Source organism: Chiloscyllium plagiosum, unplaced genomic scaffold, assembly GCF_037043375.1.
Source record: "Chiloscyllium plagiosum isolate Xiang-an unplaced genomic scaffold, Cpla_swu_hap1 HiC_scaffold_2, whole genome shotgun sequence".
Lineage (NCBI taxonomy): Eukaryota > Metazoa > Chordata > Chondrichthyes > Orectolobiformes > Hemiscylliidae > Chiloscyllium > Chiloscyllium plagiosum.
In genome coordinates this window covers 45,755,232-45,772,065 of record NW_028270140.1, presented here as the reverse complement: position 1 = coordinate 45,772,065, position 16,834 = coordinate 45,755,232, and the positions used below count along the sequence as shown (strand labels likewise).

The following is a 16,834-nucleotide window of genomic DNA, read 5'->3' as shown; positions in this document are numbered from 1 at the left end:
TTTAATCCTGCATTACCTCTGTACTGACCCCTCACTTGCTCATGGCAACTCACCACCTTTGCCCCAGATACACAAGTACCAACAGCTATGCCACCCACTTTTACCTCAGTCAATTTCCCCACTTCCTCTCAATCCAGGGGAAAAGAGCTCACAATCGGGCAGAATGAGCCAAGGCAGGCTCTGGGCTGCCCAACATATGGCCCCTCACCCCTTAAAGAAAGGATTCATGATCCTTATTGTTTCAAATGCCTGGTTGGCCATACTTAATCCTCTAGATGTGTCTTGGACACTGCCCTTGACTTACTGTGTCACAACCCCTGACTGAAGGCTGTCTCCCTTGACTGAGTCCTACGAACAAACATTACGCATTACCTGGCTTTGAGTTTGCACCACACAGCAAGGTAAGACAGAAGTCTTGGATGCTTGGGAACTCTTGCTCAGGAGACAAAATGCAAAAAGGTAAGGAAAGGCAAGATAGGGAGTATAAGCATCCAGCATGATCCACACCGTGAGCAGGATGCCTGTCCCTGAGCTTTTAGTCCCTTTCAAACAGAATGTTGAACTTGGGGAGTAACAGCCAACACACACTCTCTCTGTAATCCGAGAGTATGAGACCAGATTCCTCCTGACTGCAGTTACATTTTTCAGATCAGTTAAATAGACAATGAACCTTCACAACTTAGCAGAGCTGGATTTAATCTCAGCATTCTATACAGTGGGCAGTACCACTATCATGGCATTAAATACGAGACAATGCTTCACTTCTCTATGCTGCATAGAAGTACAGAAGGTACAGCACAGAAATGGTCAGTAAGTAAAGCTGCCCGTTGGTGAGGCTAATGTTTCAGTCGCCTTCCTCGACTGCAAGAGGACAGTTGCAAAGTCCCAATAACATCATAGTGGGTCTGTCAACACAGCAGGGGATAAGGTGACAGAGACTGACTCCTTCACAGCTACATTGAGGGAAAGGTGTTCAGTGCCCATTCCTTTATTGTGGACCTCAGTGACTTCACAAGGCAACCATGGGAAATGGACTAAATTGTGTTCAATGTGAAAGAAAAATTCTGCCGTCATGTGAGACACACACAGGCTCATTATCAACTAGAGTCACTGGATAACTGTCAGGTTCAGAAATCTACTGATTTATTTGCCTTCCTTTCCAATTGAATGTTGCTGAGGCCAATTAATGTTCCACTTACTCACTGAGTTTAACTAACAGGTATGACTGAAAATGTTAAAAATTCATTTTTTGGCATTGTAGGCTCAGACAATGTTCAGAGTTCAATGATTATTACTGCATCTGGGCTAATAGCATGGAATGTAATACTCACCGAGCCCATGTGAAAAATGAGAACCCGCGCAGACTTTGAGGAACTCTCTCATTATTTCACGACCACAGAGATTTGTGAAGACATGATCATATGAATAGGGGCCTGGCTCAACAGAGGGTAGCAGCAGTTCGACTGCAATGATGACCACCAGACACTTCATCGCAGCTCACAAGTGATCAGCTTTAGCTTCTTCTACTCTGTCCAGGAACCTAGAACAAAATACTCTGATCAATTTCGAATAATTCTACTGCACAAATCGGATCTGCATTCAATGGCAGATCTCAATTTCTTTTCCTATTTAAAACTCAAATTAAACTGGTCTCTCTATTGTTTCAGCAGAATAATTTCCATACCTTCTCAGTCTCTCACTTCATTCCAGCTTGCATCCTCTCCCTTTTTCGAGTGACCTTGCTCTCTTACAGGAACTTATCATTATCAGAAATTAACTTCTGTCCTTTTTTCTGGAAACTTCTGAAACCATACTTACACGTCATTTTGCACAATGTCTGAATCAAGCGTAACCATAACCCTTTAATGATTAATGTTTAGTTAAGCCCATTGTTAAATATTCTAGATATATATCGGTTGTGACTTGTTAATTCTTCAGTCAGAGACATTTTATCAGTGAACAACCCGCTATCCCTCCCGCAAATCATGGGAAGCATTCAGAAAAGGAAATCTGAGAAGAAACCTTCTGCTCATCAAAAACCCACATCACAGATCTTATGAACAAAAATGATTGAACTGTGTGAGATATTGATTTGTAGCCTCGCTATATTCCTTCGGACCAGCTCGCTATATTCAGTAAAACTGGGTTCCCCTTCATTCATTCATAATTGTTTACTAACCCTTACCAGTGCATTGACCTATTTGTGCTGAGTGATGCCACTATGATTGTTAGTTTGTAGTGAGTAGATGATGTCATTGAGCTTTGCACAGTGCAGGAAATAATTCATTCTTTCTTTACACTAATCAGATTATTTTGATTGATCCTCCTGGCTTGTTGCCAATGAAGAGTTGATTCAAAGAACAAAGAACAAAGAAAATTTACAACCCAGGAACAGGCCCTTCGGCACTTCAAGCCTGAGCCGATCCAAATGTACTGTCTAAACCTGTCGGTCAATTCCTAAGCATTAGTATCCCTCTGCTCCCCACCTACTCATGCATCTCTCCAGAAGCATCTTAAATGAATCTACCGTACCTGCCTCTACCACCTCTGCTGGCAACACGTTCCAAATGCCCACCACCCTCTGTGTGAAGTACTTGCCAAGTGTATCCCCCTTAAACATTCCACCCCTCACCTTGGTGCATGACGTCTCGTTATTGAATCCCTCATCCTCGGAAAAAGCTTGTCTCTATCCACCCTGTCTGTACCCTTCATGATTTTGTAAACCTCAATCAGGTCCCCCATCAATCTCCTTTTTTCTAGTGAAAATAAACCTAAACTACTCAATCTCTCTTCATAGCTAGCACCTTCCGTACCAGGCCACATCCTCGTAAACCTTCACTGCACTATCTCCAAAGCGTCCACATCCTTTTGGTAATGTGGCGACCAGAACTGTACACACGTACTCTAAATGTGGCCGAACTAATGTCTTGTACAATTTTAACATGACTTGCCATCTCTTATACTCAATACCCGTCCAATGAATGTAAACATACTATATTCCTTCTTGACCACTCTATCCATCTGTGCAGCAACCTTTAGGGTACAATAGACCTGCACTCCCAGATCCTCTGCCCATCAACATTTCCCAAGGCTCTTCCATTCATTGTATAATTCGCTCTAGAAGGAGACTTGCCTAAATGCATCACTTCACATTTGTCTGGATTGAAAGCCATCTGCCACTTTCCTGCCCAACTGTCTAGGCTATCTATGTCCTCCTGCATTCTCTGACAGTCCCCTTGGTTTCTGCTACTCCACCAATCTTTGTGTAATCTGCAAACTTGCTGATTATACCAACAATGCCCTCTTCTAGATCATTTATATATATTACAAACAACAGTGGCCCCAATATTGATCCCTGTGGAACACCACTGGTCACCTTTCTCCATTTCGAGAAATTCCCTTCAATGACTACTCTCTGTCTCCTGTTGCTCAACCAGTTCTTTAGCCACCTAGCTAGAACACACTGCACACAATGTGACATCACTTTCTCCATTCGTCTGCAATGGGGAACCTTATCAAACGCCTTACTAAAGTCCATGTATATGATATCAACAGTCCTTCCTTCAGCTAACAACTTGGTCACTTCCTCGAAGAACTCTTTTAATTTGGTAAAGCACGATCTCCCCCACACAAAACCATGTTGCATATCACTGATAAGCTCATTCTTTTCTAAATATAAATAGATCTTATCTCTCAGTACCCTCTCCAACAACTTCCCCACCACTGACGTCAGGCTCATTGGTCTGTAGTTACCTGGAATATCCCGACAACCCTTGTTGTACAGAGGGTCAACATGAGCAACCTTCCAGTTCTCCAGCTCATCACCTGTATTTCAGGATGCCACAAAGATATCTGTCAGGACCCCAGCTATTTCATCTTTTGCCTTCCTAAGTAACTAGGGATAGATCCCATTCGGGTCTGGGGATTTGTCCACCTTAATAACCTCTAGCATACCCAACACATCTTCCCTACTTATGCCAACGTGATTCAGACGAATCAAACTTTGATCTCTAATCTCAAGATTCATCATGTTCATCTCCTCAGTGAATACTGATGCAAAGTACTCATTCAGAATCTCTCCCATTCTCTCAGGTTTGGCACACAGCAATTCCTTCATTATCGTTTGGTGGACCAATCCTTTCTCTAGTTACCCGCTTGCTCCTGAAATAAGAATAAAATGCTTTGGGATTTTCCTTAATTCTGCTTGCTAAAGCTGTTTCACGACCCACTATTATTGTGGCGCATGAAACTGACAGCATCATAACCACATGATAAACAAAATCAGCGCCCATCTGTGAGAGACTCACATTGGTAATTGAATAAGGAAGAAACAGTTTTAAACTGAGAGTAGGTGAAATTATATGGAGTTTAAGGATAGTATTATGATTGGCTCTGATTGTACTGTATAGTGAAGCTTACCCAATGGAATCAATGGCGAATTCCTGTGCCAATTTTGCAATGTCTCTTGATGCTGTGATCTGTATATTTCTGGTCAAAATTTCCTGTTCACTGACAACCTCACCAAGATGCATCCAGATCTTGAGTTGGGCATATCAGTCACACATGCCAGTTTGGGAGACAAGGCAATACATAAATCACCAAAATAAGGTAAAAAGAAACGTATCTAAGTTCCCAAGAATTTTTGAGTCATAGTTTCTGTTTCACCAGTCCATGTGATCAATCAATGAAAATGACTACATCAGCAAGATGGATATGGGAAGGCTCAAAGAACATTGGAGAACTTTGGGATTCAGCGGTTTTAGTTGGATCACAAACAAGAACCTATTGACAATGGCTCCAGCCAGTATGATCAATTAGCTGATGAATTTAACGAGTTTGTCTCTGAGATTGAGGGTAATGACACAAAGCCAATTTCACTTCTAAGTGGTTTAATTCTCAAGATTCGAAGAGGGTCTCCACTTGCTGAAAAATGTTGTTCCAGCAGCTGTGCTGCAGCAGAGATGTTTGCAAAATATCACTAATAAAATTATGTAGATTACATCTTTGAGCCGATATATTGTTCTTCACAAATGGAATGAGAGACTCTGTTTTCAAAGCAAAAATTTAGTTTTTATGATTTCAGACTCATGATAAGAACCTTCACCTTGAAGCAGCTAATTTTCAGAATCAGGACTGAGAGGTCAGCAGATCGCCTGGGATTTTCCAACTCACGATAACTGAGAATCTCTGCAGTTTGATCTTCTGGTTCTCAAATTGCTACAGTGAGCATTGATTCTGAGAACAACTTCTTAAAATGTCGACATTAGTAAATAATTTTTGTAGTGTCTGTGTTGAGGGCATGTAGAAAGCAATGGTGAAAGTAATTTAAAAATATCCTTTTACACAGATGATGGTTTATGTGAGGAATGAACTTCCAGAGGAAGTGGTGAATGTGGGTACAGTTACAGAGTTTAAAAGAAATTTGGATAAGTACATGAAAAAGAAAAATTTGGAGGGACAAAGGACCAAGCACAGGCAAGTGGGATTAGTTTATTGTCGGGATTATGGTCGACATGGGCTGGTGAAACAGAAGGGTCTGTTTCTGTGCTGTATGTTTCTCTGACTCAAAAAAGTCTTGGGATCTTAGATACATTTCTTTTTTCCTTATTTTAATGATTTATGTATTGCCTTGTCTGCAAACTGGCATGTGTGACTGATCTGCCCAACTCAAGATCTGGATGCATCTGCTGAGGTTGTCAGTGAACAGGAAATTTCCACCAGAAATATACAGATCATAACATCAAGGAACATTGCAAAATTGGCACAGGAATTCACTATTCATTCCATTGGGTATGTATACTTCACTATCCAGTACAATCATAGACGATTTAACACCTTTCACTAATACTATCCTCAAACTCCATATAATTTCACCTAATCTCAATTTAAAACTGTTTCTTCCTTATTCAGTTACGAATGTCAGTCTCTGTCCGATGGGGATGGTATTAAAGGAACAGAGTTTAAGGAGTGTGGTAAGATTTTCCACTGTGTTTGCCCTGTGCTGTCCCTGAATTGTTTAATGGGGACAGTGTTGAAGGAACCTTACTTTAAGTTCAAAAGAGATTTATTTTGCATGTTCAGAGTGAACACATGAATAAATTACCTCTCGATTTAGACTCAGGAAAGCTTGCTGCTGGTTCGGATTGAGAAAAACACACTTTCCTTTTAAAACTGCAGACCATGAAAACAAACAGTTGGGAATGAAAAGGAAGTTTCACATCTCTCCCATTCAGATCCAGAACAGAATTGCATTTGAGATCTCGAGCAGTTCGGCTGAAACAAGCTGAATCAGACCCGAGATGAATGAATTGGAAGCAAAAGGGGAGAGTTTGACAGCTGTAAATCTTTTCTTTTTCAATAAAGGAACTACATCGGCAGATTTTCCATATACGGAAATGAGAATATTGAATGGTATGAAATAGTTAATGGAACAAGAAAGATTTAACTCAGCATAACATCAGGATGGTCTTCTGCTGAACCAGAGGGATACCAATATCCTGGGGGGGAAATTTGCTAATCCGCTTCAGGTGGGTTTAAACTAATTCAGTTGGCGGGGTGGGAACCTAAATTGTAGTTCCAGTGTCCAGGACATTAAGAGTAGTGAGGTCAGAAATAAGGTTTCATGGTCACAAGAGTGCACCAGCAAGCAAGAATTTGGTTTGAAGTGTGGTTACTTCAATGCCAGGAGCATCTGGAATAAGATGGGTGAATTTCCTGTACCTGGGATTTCAATGTTGTGGCTATTTCAGAGACGTGGGTAGAGCAGGGACAGGAATGGTTGCTGCAGGTTCCAGGATTTAGATGTTTCAGTAAGAACAGAGAAAACGGTAAAAGACTAGTGGAGGTGAGGGTGCGGGGGGTGTTAGTCATGGACAGACTTGGTTACTAAGGTAGTATGTGCTATGGTTAGAAACAGGAAGGGAGAAGTCACCCTGTTGGGAGTTTTCTATAGGGCTCCAAATAGTTCCAGAGATGTAGTGGAAAGGATAGCAAAGTTGATTCTTGGTAGGAGCGAGCGTGACAAGGTAGTTGTTATGGGGGACTTTAACTTTCCAAATATTGACTGGAAATACTATAGTTCAAATACTTTAGATAGATCAGTTTTTGTCCAATGTGTGATGGAGGGTTTCCTGACAGTGTATGTAGACAGCCCATGGGGTGAGGCCACATTAGATTTGGTACTAGGTAATGAACCCGGCCAGGTGTTAGATATGGATGTAGGTGAGCACTTTGGTGATAGTGAGCACAGTTTGGTTAAGTTTACTTTAGCAATGGAAATGGAAAGATATATACCGAAGGGCAAGAGTTATAGCTGGAGGAAAGGCAATTATAATGTGATTAGGCAAGATTTAGGATGCATACAATGGGGAACGAAACAGCAGGGGATGGGCACAATTGAAATATGGAGCTTATTCAAGGGCCAGATACTGCGTGTCCTGGATAAGTACGTACCCGTCAGGCAGGTAGGAAGTTGTCAAGCGCGGAACCATGCTTTACTAAGAAAGTTGAATCTCTTGTCAAGAGAAAGAAGAAGGCTTATGTTAGGATGAGATGTGAAGGCTCCGATAAGGTACAAGGTAGCCAGGAAAAAACTAAAAAGAGAGCTAAGAAGAGCCAATAGGGAACATGAAATGCCATTGGCGAATAGGATTAAGGAAATCCCTAAGGCTTTCTATAAGTATATCAGGAATAAAAGAATGACTCGAGTAAGATTAGGGTCAATCAAGGACAGTAGTGGGAAGTTGTGCATAGAATCAGAGTCATAGGGTCATAGAGGTGTACAGAACGGAAGCAGACCCTTCGGTCCAACCCGTCCATACCGACCAGATATCCCAACCCAATCTAGTCCCACCTGCCAGCACCCGGCCCATATCCCTCCAAACCCTTCCTATTCATATACCCATCCAAATGCCTCTTAATTGTTGCAATTGTACCAGTCTCCACCACATCCTCTGGCAGCTCATTCCATACACGTACCATCCTCTGTGTGAAAAAGTTACCCCGTAGGTCTCTTTTATATCTTTCCCCTCTCACCCTAAACCTATGCCCTCTAGTTCTGGACTCCCCGACCCCAGGGAAAAGACTTTGTCTATTCACCCTATCCATGCTCCACATAATTTTGTAAACCTCTATAAGGTCATCCCCCAGCCTCTGACGCTCCAGGGAAAACAGCCCCAGCCTGTTCAGCCACTCCCTATAGCTCAAATCCTCCAACTCTGGCAACATCCTTGTAAATCTTTTCTGAACTCTTTCAAGTTTCACAACATCTTTCCGATAGGAAGGAGACCAGAATTGCACACAATATTCCAACAGTGGCCTAACCAATGTCCTGTATAGCCGCAACATGACCTCCCAACTCCTGTACTCAATATTCTGACCAATAAAAGAAAGCATATCAAACACCTTCTTCAGTATCTTATCTACTTGTGACTCCACTTTCAATGAACTATGAACCTGCACTCCAAGGTCTCTGTTCAGCAATACTCCATTGGATCTTACCATTAAGTGTATAAGTCCTTCACCTGATGAAGGAGCGTCACTCCGAAAGCTAGTGTGCTTCCAATTAAACCTGTTGGACTATAACCTGGTGTTGTGTGATTTTTAACTTAGTCCTGCTAAGATTTGCTTTCCCAAAATGCAGCACCTTGCATTTATCTAAATTAAACTCCATGTGCCACTTCTCAGCCCTTTGGCCCATCTGGTCAAGATCCTGTTGTAATCTGAGGTCATCCTCTTCGCTGTCCACTACACCTCCAATTTTGGTGTCATCTGCAAACTTACTAACTGTACCTCTTATGCTCGCATCCAAATCATTTATGTAAATACCAAAAAGTAAAGGACCCAGCACCTATCCTTGTGGCACTCCACTGGTCACAGGCCTCCAGTCTGAAAAAACAACCCTCCACTACCACCCTCTGTCTTCAATCTTTGAGCCAGTTCTATATCCGAATGGCTAGTATAGGAGAGAGGGGAAGTGGTAAATGAATATTTTTTGTCAGTATTTACACTAGAAAAAGCAATGTTGTCAAGGAGAATACTGAGATACAGGGTACCAGACTACATGGGATTGAGGTTCACAAGGAGAAGGTGTTAGCAATTCTGGAAAGTGTGAAATAGGTAAATCCCCTGGGCCAGATGGGATTTATCCTGGGATTCTCTGGGAAGCCAGGAAGGAGATTGCTAGAACCTTTGGCTTTGATCTTTATGTCTGCAGAATAGTGCCAGAAGACTGGAGGATAGCAAGTATTGTTCCCTTGTTCACAAAGTGGAGTAGAGACAATCCTGGTAATTATAGACCAGTGAGCCTAACTTCATTTGCAGGTAAAGTGTTGGAAAATATTATAAGAGATAAGATTTATTATCCTCTAGAAAAGCATAAGTTGATTGGGGATAGTCAACACAATTTTGTGAAAGGTGTGCCTCACAAATTTATTGAGTTCTTTGAAAAGGTAACCATACAGTTGAATGAGGGTAAAGCGGGCAATGTGATGTATACGGATTTCAGTAAGGTGTTTGATAAGGTTTCCCATGGTAGGCTATTGCACAAAATGTGGAGGCATAGGATTGAGGGTGATTTAGTGGTTTAGATCAGACATTGGCTAGCTGAAAGGAGACAGAGGGTAATGGTTGATGGGAAATGTTCATCCTGGAGCTCAGTTACTAGTTGTGTACCAGGAGGATCTGATTTGAATCCACTGCTGTTTGGCATTTTTATAAATGACTTGGATGAGTGTGTGGAAGGATGGTTCAGTAAATTTGTGGATGGCACGAAGGTCGGTAGAGTTGTGTATAGTGACGAAGGATGTTGCAGGTTACAAAGGGACATAGATAAGCTGCAGAGCTGGAATGAGAGGTGGCAATGGAGGTTAATGTGGAAAAATGTGAGGTGATTCACTTTGGAAGGAGTAACAGGAATGCAGAGTACTGGGATCATGGTAAGATTCTTGGTAGTGTAGATGAGCAGAGAGATCTCGGTATCCATGTACATAGACCGCTGAAAGTTGCCACTCAGATTGACGGAGTTTTTAAGAAGGCATACAGTGTGTTAGATTTTATTAGTGGAGGGATTAAGTTTCAGAACCATGAGGTCATGCTGCATCTGTACAAAACTCTGATGCGGCCACCTTTGGAGTACTGTGTACAGTTCTGGTCACTGCATTATAGGACAGATCTGGAAGTGTACAGAAGAGATTTACTAGGATGTTGCCTGGTATGGAAGGAAGGTCTTACAAGGAAAAGCTGAGGGACTTGAGGCTGCTTTTGTTAGAGAGAAGAAGGTTGAAGTGTGACCTAATTGAGACATATAAGATAATCACTGGGTTAGATAAGGTGGACAGTGAGAGCCTTTATTCTTCAGATGGTGACGGCTAGCATGAGGGGACACAGCTTTAAATTGAGGGGTGATAGATTTAGGACAGATGTCAGAGATAATTTCTTTACTCAGAGAATAGTAGGGGAATGGAATGCATTGCCTGCAATCGTAGTAAACTTGCCAACTTTAAGGGCATTTAAATGGTTATTGGATAGACATATGGATGAAAATGGAATAGTGCAGGTTCGATGGGCTCAGATTGGTTCCACAGGTCAGCACAACATTGAGGACCGAAAGGCCTGCACTGCACTGTAATGTTCTATGTTCTATAAATTAGGAGCCTTAACCTTTGTATAACTCAAAGCAGTCGGATATCGAGTGAAGTTTAATATGAAGTGAAACATCAGAAGATCTGAACTAATAAACCTGCAGCCCAAGCAATTATCCCTCACCCAAGAATTGGAAGAAGCAGAAGAGGGTATAGTAATAACATTACTGATCTAGTAATCCAAAGGCGGAAGCTATGGATTGAGAACACAGGCTCGAATCCCACCATGGCAGCTGCTGGAATTTAAATGAAATTACTAACGTCTCACATTGAAAGTAGCCTCTGCAATGGTAACTGTGAATGTATCCTTTATGGTTATGCAAACCCATCTGGTTGTCAAATATTCATTAGGGAAGGCAATCTGCTATCCTTACACAGCCTGGCCCCCAGGTGACTTGAAACCCACAGAAATGTGCTTGACTCTTAACTGCTCCAGCTACCAATTTAGTTTGAAGGCAATTATACATGGACAACAAATGCTGGCCTTATCAGTGATCTCTACATCCCATAAAATAATAAATAAAGCTATGGAATGTGAAACAGACCAAGCAAGCCAAAGAAAAAGGTACTTTGAAGACCAAAGATTACATTTTGAGTTTCAGGAAAGAGGGTAGAATTGGGAAAGGCAGTAAAATGAAAGAATTCCAAGAAAGAGAGAGCATTCAGTGTGTTAGATTTTATGAGGGATTGAGTTTCAGAACCATGAGGTCATGCTGCATTTGTACAAAACTCTGGTGCAGCCGCATTTGGAGTATTGCGTACAGTTCTGGTCACCGCATTATAGGATGGATGTGGAAGGGTGCAGAGGAGATTTGCTAGGATGTTGCCTGATATGGAAGGAAGGAAAAGCTGCAGGAATAATAATTATGAGTGCAAAAATTGAGTGAAATGAGAATACTTAAATTGACTGGAGTGTCAGACTCACTGGGGGAATGTGCTGGAAATTACACCCCCTATTCATGGAGACATTGCAAAAGTTAAAGATTGTAAAATAAGTACACAAAGATTACCCAACTTACCTGGTTCTCAGACGAGATTGATAGAAAGCACAGACTATGTTTCTGTAAATTACTCCTTCATACAATCAGACTCCAACTGCAAAGAAACAGTATTAATGCATATGATCCAATAAATGAAAACTCTGATCCCCTTATAAACTCCCTCATATATATATATATATATACACACACACATATCCTCTCACACCCACACACACACTTTCCCATTCATTCACACAAGGAAACACACACTCTCTCATGCGCACTCATACTCATACTCACAGGCACACACTCACATGCACATACTCACATGCATATACACTCTCTCTCTCTCTCTCTTTCATGCACACATACACACATATACGTCTATGGGGTGAATTTGTCTTTGCAGAATTATATTTGCAGATGCATTCTATTTTGCTCAAAAATGTACAATCTGCAGGCAGTCAATCCATGTAATATTTTGTAAATTCCACTTTGGAAAGAGAACCAGTCTGACCCAAGATTGGGATACACACAAACCTCACACACCTTTAATGCATTGTCTGAGCTGAGATGTCACCTTTTGTTATAAAACCTTAAGTTATATCAAGAAGGTGATTTAAAATAAATTCTGGGATTTACATATTAATGAACTGAAACCGTCAACCCATTCTAACAGATGAAAGACATAACAACAATCCAGATGTGTTTGATGTATCATTTCAGTTGCATGACACGGTAATCTTTTGCTGTAAATTCTGTCTATTGGTCTTCACAACCACCTGATGAAGGAGCAGCGCTCCAAATGCTCGTGCTTCCAAATGAACCTGTTGGACTATAACCTGGTGTTGTGTGATTTTTAACTTTGTACAGCCCAGTCTAACACCAGCTCCTCCACATCAATGTTAAAAGATATTCAACAAGTACATACTAATTGGGATACTAACAGCTAACCCGAGAATGTAACTTTAAAAAAAAGGGTTTTGTGATTTACACATGAAAGAAGTGAAACTATCACTGTATTCTAACAGATGAACAGCTTAACAGACAATCAATTCTTCAATGTATAATTTCAGTTACATCACACTGCAAATTTTTGCTATAAATTCTGTGTTACGATCGAGCCCTCCACAATCACCTGATGAAGGAGCGTCGCTCCAAAAGCTAGTGTGCTTCCAATTAAACCTGTTGGACTATAACCTGGTGTTGTGTGATTTTTAACTTTATACTAATTGGGGCAACTGTTGGTGCTCTGTAATCTATTCAGGCCCGAGAGATGGTCGATTAGGGCTGATTAATATTATAACCTTTCCATTGTTTCGGGTAGGTCAATGAGACATGATGGTGTGAAGGTATTGTTCAGAATAGGTTCACAATCTTTGATACTTATTCAGAAGTAAATAGGCGTAAACATTGCTTGTAGCAAGAGCTGCTAAGAATTGAAGGTGTGAAAAAGCAGTAATGGTTGAAAGGGTTATCTTGATTTGGTCTATATTGTAATAGTAAATAGTAAAATAGCACAAAATGTGGTTTTATGAATGAATGAATGAAACCGTGTTATAGGAAACAAAGGGGTTAGTAAACAGTTATAAACGAATGAACGGGAAACCGGTATTACTGAATATAGGGAGCCTATAAACCAGTATCTCACACAATTCAATAATTTTTTTTTGATAAGATCGGGGACGTGGGTTTTTGATGAGCAGAAGGTTTCTTCTCAGCTTTCGTTTTCTGAATGCTTCCCATGATTTGCAGGAGGGATAGTGGGTTGTTCACTTACAAAATGTCTCTGATTTAAGAATTAAAAAGTCACAACTGACAGATGTCGAGAAGGTGTAACAATGGGCTTAACTAAACAATAATCATTAAAGGATTATAGTTATGCTTGATTCAGACATTATGCAAAATGACGTGCAAGTAAGGTTTCAGAAGTTTCCAGAAAAAACGACAGAAGTTAATGTCTGATAATGATAAGTTAGTGTAAGGGAGCAAAGTCACTATAAAAAGGGAGAAGATACAAGTTGGAACAACGTGAGAGACTGAGAAGGATTGGAAATCATTCTGCTGAAACAATACAGAGGCTGGTTTAATTTGATTTTACAACAGAAAAAGAAATTGAGATCTGTCATTGAATGCAGATCCGATTTGTGCAGTAGAATTATTCGAAATTGATCAGAGTATTTTGTTCTAGGTTCCTGGACGGAATAGAAGAGGCTGAAGCTGATCACTTGTGAGCTGCGATGAAGTGTCTGGTGGTCATCATTGCAGTCGGACTGCTGCTACCCTCTGTTAAGCCTGGCCCCTATTCATATGATCATGTGTTCACAAATCTCTGTGGTCGTGATTTATTGAGAGAGTTCTTCAAAGTCTGCACGGGTACTCATTTTTCACGTAGATTTGAGCTCGGTGAGTATTACATTCCATGCTATTAGCCCAGATGCAGTAATAATCATTGAACTCTGAACATTGTCTGAGCCTACAATGCCAAAAAATGAATTTTTAACATTTTCAGTCAAACCTATTATTTAAACTCAGTGAGTAAGTGGAACATTAATTGGCCTCAGCAACCTTCAGTTGGAAAAGGAAGGCAAATAAATCAGTAGATTTCTGTTCCTGACTGTTATTCAGTGACTCTAGTTGATAATGAGCCTGTCTCACATGAGGGCAGAATTTTCCTTTCACATTGAACACAATTTAGTCCATTTCCCATGGTTGTGTTGTGAAGACACTGAGGTCCACAATAAAGGAATGGGCACTGAACACCTTTCCCTCAATGGAGCTGTCACTCAGCCTCCTGTGAAGGACTCAGTCTCTGTCAACTTATCCCCTGCTATGTTGACAGGCCCACTGTGATGATATTGGGATTTTGCAACTATCCTCTTGCAGTCAAGGAAGGCGGCATGCTCAACTTAAACATTAGCCTCACCAACGGGCAGATTTATTTACTGACCGTTTCTGTGCTGTACCTTCTGTACTTCTCTGCAGCATAGAGAAGTGAAGCATTGTCTCGTATTTAATGCCATGATAGTGGTCCTGCCCACTGTATAGAATGCTGAGATTAAATCCAGCTCTGCTAAGTTGTGAAGGTTCACTGTCTATTTAACTGATCTGAAAAGTGTAACTGCAGTCAGGAGGAATCTGGTCTCATACTCTAGGATTACAGAGAGAGTGTGTGTTGGCTGTTACTCTCTAAGTTATTATAAATCAAATATTCTGTTCAAAAGGTACTAAAAGCTCCACTCTACAGCATTTCCTTCAAAGACGTTTTCACTCCCATGGTGTGCGGGGTGAATATTACACAATCAATAAGTTTTAACTTAAAGTACATTAGGTGAGTTGCCATGAGCAAGTGAGGGGTCAGTACAGAGGTAATGCAGGATTAAAGGTGTCGAGGTGGGTGCGAGTGAGTGAGAGAAGATATTGCAAGCAATGGTGAAGATCATAGAACAAACACCTTAATGGATGGTGTGTGCAGAGGCAGAGATAGAAAAATAGAAGCACAGAGAGAAGATTTGTCTCTTAGCCTGGATGATCAGAGAAAGTCATTCTTCCTATACTGCCAGGCATAACTGGAGACAATTGAGTCAACATTGACATGGTGGGAAGAGGGCAACCTCAGACCAATTGGCAGGTTCTGTTGTCATGCCCTTTACTGTCAAACTGGGAGAAGAGTACGACATTCCTCTGCATCACCCCACCCACCAGGACCCCCAGTTTCCTGTCCTCAAAGCTAATTTCCCACCTCTTCCATTTCTGGGGCAAATGTGAGTGACTGTGCAGGGCAGCTCCAGGCTGATGGTTCCTGTTCAGATGTAAATGGCTTTTTAAGCATAACATTGGTGCCAGGGATGATGGTGCATTATGGAATATCCAAATAGTGGCAAGTAACTCTGGGTACAGCAAGTGATAGAATTGGCTTAATGTCAGGCGATGGGGGTCACTACTGGGGGCAGAGTATATGATTAATGAAGTACATTTTGGCCATATTTGACATTTATCCAAAGTAGGACAAGTTTCAGCTCAAAGAGTCAGTATTGTAAATAGTTGACAGATTTTTTTTACATTTTGTTGCTGTTTGCAGAAGATTGTGCCATAGTTTTTTGCATTGCATTGAACATTCAAATTGTTTTTTGGAGATGTGAAGTCTTATATCTGAACAGTCACAAGTGTCACACAATATCCCATTATCGGGTATAAATAGTGCAGTAGCGACAGAGGGAGGAAAGAAACCACGATCAATCCCAATATTCCTCAGTGTACACAGATTGAGTTCTCTTCCTGTTTCAGCTTCTTTAATGGATTTCAAAGATGATGTCCCATTCCTGGAGAAGGAGATAAAGAAGTCTCAAAGGATGTTGGTGAATGCTGAAATGGACTATTCTGTCTCAAATTCTCTACAGCATGAGCAGTTAGGTGATGGTACCAACCAGTTTGTCTCTGAGATGGAGAGAGACAACACACTGCCAGCTGGTCTTCCAATATTCAAGACAAAAAGACAACTCATTTCTCAATGTTGTACAAGCAGCTGTACTGTGAGAGAAATACTTGATATTTACTGTTGATAAATACAATGATGTTGACTGGATCGTTATGTTTGTAGAGTATTCTACACACATGGAATCAGATTCAGTCTCTTTTTAAAGTAAAAAGTTACACTTTATGAATCTGGATTTCTGATTTCTGACAAGATTTCATTTTGCAGCAGCTAATTTTGGGAATCAGGGCACAGAGGTCAACAGACCCTGTAGGATTTTCTAATCCACAGTGAATGAAAAATCCATCACAATTTAATGATCTCGTCCTCAAATTCCCACAATGGGTGCTGACGAGAGCCGTACATTTGTAAAATGTCTTCTGTGGATGCTATTAAAATGAATTGAGTACTGTTGATATCAATGACTTGTCGTAACATAGCAATGGTAAAAAATTTAAAAACATCAATGGATTTGTATTGGTTCATTTCATAAAGTCATACTTACAAAATGTCTCTTTCATGAAAAATGCCATATCACATTCAGTTTTTCTTTCAACAGTGTGTATTTTCACCATTTAGTGAACCATCTCAGGAGAAATTAATTCAAAATTCAGATCATTTTCTTTTGACTTAGCTGCCATCTTGCCTTCAACATGGCATCTGGTCTGATTTTCCCAGTTCAAGTTCTGGATGCCATTTTGATGAAGCTGTTCGTGAACAGGAAATATTCACCAGAAATA

At 40.8% G+C, this 16,834-nt stretch overlaps 1 long non-coding RNA gene across 4 annotated transcripts; it reads left to right on the top strand.

Moving 5' to 3' along the window:
• The first annotated feature begins 5,625 nt into the window (after positions 1 to 5,625).
• On the top strand, positions 5,626 to 16,508 carry LOC148151880 (uncharacterized). 4 transcript variants are annotated; one of them, XR_015759022.1, is made up of 4 exons: positions 5,626 to 5,790; positions 5,911 to 5,972; positions 13,812 to 14,026; positions 15,908 to 16,508. It is a non-coding gene; the product is annotated as an uncharacterized LOC148151880 (long non-coding RNA). The 4 variants fall into 4 exon arrangements; XR_015759029.1 differs by lacking the exon at positions 5,911 to 5,972; XR_015759024.1 differs by lacking the exons at positions 5,626 to 5,790; positions 5,911 to 5,972 and adding an exon at positions 13,596 to 13,700.
• The last annotated feature ends 326 nt before the right edge of the window (positions 16,509 to 16,834 follow it).